The sequence below is a fragment of the Triticum urartu genome, chromosome 7 (assembly GCF_003073215.2).
Source record: "Triticum urartu cultivar G1812 chromosome 7, Tu2.1, whole genome shotgun sequence".
NCBI classification, from domain to species: Eukaryota; Viridiplantae; Streptophyta; class Magnoliopsida; order Poales; family Poaceae; genus Triticum; species Triticum urartu.
This window is the reverse complement of record NC_053028.1, coordinates 59,654,143-59,657,587: the sequence shown is the minus strand read 5'-3', so window position 1 is coordinate 59,657,587 and position 3,445 is coordinate 59,654,143. Positions and strand designations below refer to the sequence as shown.

At 41.9% G+C, this 3,445-nt stretch overlaps 1 pseudogene; it reads left to right on the top strand.

Moving 5' to 3' along the window:
* The first annotated feature begins 690 nt into the window (after positions 1-690).
* Positions 691-1,959, top strand: LOC125518342 (annotated as a pseudogene).
* The last annotated feature ends 1,486 nt before the right edge of the window (positions 1,960-3,445 follow it).

The following is a 3,445-nucleotide window of genomic DNA, read 5'->3' as shown; positions in this document are numbered from 1 at the left end:
TTCTTTCCCGTCCTACAAATTGAAACCGTTCTAGCTTGATACTGCGATATCGTCAAATCATCCAACGGAGCATGGAAACCATTTCGGTGGCGGTAATGGCCTCCAGTAGTTTTCTATGGAACCATACCACTAGGGTCATCTATATGATTAGACCGTGCCGCTTCACTAGACTTTCCTGAACCATCCATTTGATTCCCACGGTCGTGACACCACTTTCTAAACAAAAGTTTCCAAAATCCAATGCGGAACCAAGCAGTAAGAGAAATTCATCATGGTAATTATTAGTCAAAAACCAAAGTAGAACGGAGAGAATGGAGAGTCAGTTACAATGAAAAAATTGTTGAGGAATCATGTTGAAAGAACAACATTCTGTGTCATAAATATCGTATATAGAGATTTTTCATGTATCGACGCTTTTGATTCAATTATGAAAGTACGCTGTACTGGACTTGCACCCCTAGTTACGCAGAAGTGCAAGCACAGAAGCGGATGACCGGACCTTGCCAACATACTCAAAAAAGTTTTCTATACTGGGGTCTAGCTGTGTCAAATCGGGTGTGAAGTATCCTTCTAGGTTCTGCCTGGTAGAGCAGAGGACTAAAAATCCTCTTTAGTTTCAAGCATGGGACTCTAAATCCCAATTGCGCTAGCTCTGTGGTTCGATTCCACAACAGAACAAACAATGAATGAATGTGGGCGGTCAACCAGGTAAGCCTGTGCCCAGGAAAGAAAGGACTAGGGAGGGATTGAGAGAAGCTTTCACAATGGAAAATGAAAAAAAAGCATATCGTTCTTAGAAATTGTGGAATTTGACTCAGTTAGAGCTATGGTTTAGCATCAAGAGGGAAGTTTTGTAAAAGCAACAGGAAGAATTGCTCAGATACCCGTGAGCGTATATAACTTGGGTCGTGTTATAAATGCTCTGGCTAAACCTATTGATGGGAGAGGCGAAATTGTAGCTTTCGAATATCGCTTAATTGAATCTCCTGCTCCAAGTAGAATTTCCAAGCGTTCCTTATACGAACCTCTTCAAACAGGGCTTATTGCTATCGATTCGATGATCCCTATAGGGCGCGGTCAGTGAGAGTTCATTATTGGGGACAAACAGACTAGCAAAACAGCAGTAGCCACAGATACAATTCTCAATCAAAAAGGGCAATGTGTAATATGTGTTTATGTAGCTATCGGTCAAAGAGCATCCTCCGTAGCTCAAGTAGTAACTACTTTCCATGAGGAGGGGGCCATGGAATACACTATTGTAGTAGCTGAAATGGCGGATTCACCTGCTACATTACAATACCTCGCTCCTTATACAGGAGCAGCCCTGGCTGAGTATTTTATGTACCGCGAACGGCATACTTTAATAATTTATGTGATCTCTCCAAACAGGCACAAGCTTATTGCCAAATGTCCCTTCTATTAAGAAGACCTCCCGGCCATGAGGCTTATCCAGGGGATGTATATTTTTTATTTGCGTTCACGCCTTTTAGAAAGAGCCGCTAAATTAAATTCTCTTTTAGGCGAAGGAAGTATGACCGCTTTACCAATAGTTGAGACTCAATCTGGAGACGTTTCCGCCTATATTCCTACTAATGTAATCTCCATTACAGATGGACAAATATTCTTATCTACGGATCTATTCCATGCCGGAATTCGACCCGCTATTAATGTGGGTATTTCTGTTTCCAGAGTAGGATCCGTGGCTCAAATTAAAGCCATGAAACAAGTAGCTGGCAAATCCAAATTGGAACTAGCTCAATTCGTAGAGTGACAAGCCTATTATTCGCCTCTGCTCTCGATAAAACAAGTCAGAATCAATTGGCAAGGGGTCCACGATTAAGGGAATTGCTTAAACAATCCCAGGCAAATCCTCTCCCAGTGGAAGAGCAGATAGCTACTATTTATACCGGAACAAGAGGATATCTTGATTCGTTAGAAATTGAACAGGTAAAGAAATAGTTCAATCACCCCAGAATCGTTGAAATCCCCTCGAAATGGAGAGTGGCGCAAGTCTCACACTCTTTCTCTCACTCTCTATCCTCTGCCTTTCAGATTTTCCCCTCGTAGCTGATACAGTGAAATATTATTATGTAAGGGAGCTGATCCACAGGATTCAATGGTGAATTCTGATTTCCCCACAGACTGAACCAAAGGAGAAGAATAGAATAATTCACTGGTGCAGGCGGAGCAGCAAACCTTCGTAGAAAAGGGAGAGGGTATACCTAGAAATGATGAAATCAACCAGCACTGCCTTGCTAATTGAATAAAGGAAGATGCCGACTACTTTCTGAACAGAACAATGAGAGTCCCGAACAATGGGAGAATGGAGCTTCCCATCTATGAACTAATCGCTACACTATATCGTATCGAGCTCAAAGGTTTGTGCAACTTATCTATCAAGCCACACTTCTTTACTTCGAGATAGCGCATTCCACACTTCTTTACTTCGCTATAGAAGTAGGATCCCAGCCCACAATACAATAAGTAGTTTACTTAACTGATATAAAGAGTTTCCCCTGCCTGCCCCTACTATCAATTGATAATACATAAATGATCCGGGGCTAGTGTTGGGTAGCCGGGCCCACTAGAATTCAAGTGCTTCTTATCGATTCAATACGCCCTTAACGGATCCCCGTGCTTTATCTCCATTGGGTGGAGCAAGACCCTTGTCCTATCTTTTCTTTACAGAGCAATAGAAATGATGGTTGCCCCTCGCTGCACTGACCAATGATATCTCAGAAGAGAAAAAGACTTCTATAACTTGCCAATGATATTTAGTGGGCACTACGAACTCCAGGCATACTGTACTTGACCACCCTACTTTGCTTTGTCCCTATTAGGCGAAATCAACACTTACTTTCAATTGGTAGAGAGGAAGAAGAGAACTGACAGTAGTAATAGGTTGATGACTTCTCTTAACATAACTGACACTAGTAATAGGTTGATGACTTCTCTGACTTAATAGCTGGCCGACTTCTCTTCATGGATCACCGTTCTATATAGTTAGGCGCAGCATCGCGTTTAACCACCTATCCCTATTCCCTCAATCGATACCATCCAACTATCCTTTTATTGGGACAGCAGCATACTTCTCGTTAGTGACAATAGTTCCTATACTTAACTAACCTCTGTGCGCAATCACTGTTTGACACATCATTCTTTCAGCTTTTCGTTCTTGACGACTCTGTTTGACGGAGCCTGACCTTGAACTAGCTTTTTGCAACACAAACCACTATCTTTACTTTCCTTTAGCAATAGTATCTAATTATCAATTCATAAGAGTCAAACGGGTGGGTCCATCCCATCTATCGACAGGTCCTGATACCGGATCTGGGAAACAAGCAATACTCGCAGCAATTCCTTAATGAAAAGCAGACCTATCTTCTCTTGAAAGACTGTCCTTTCCTCGCTTGTTATTGATATCAATGAAAGAAAGCTGGATACT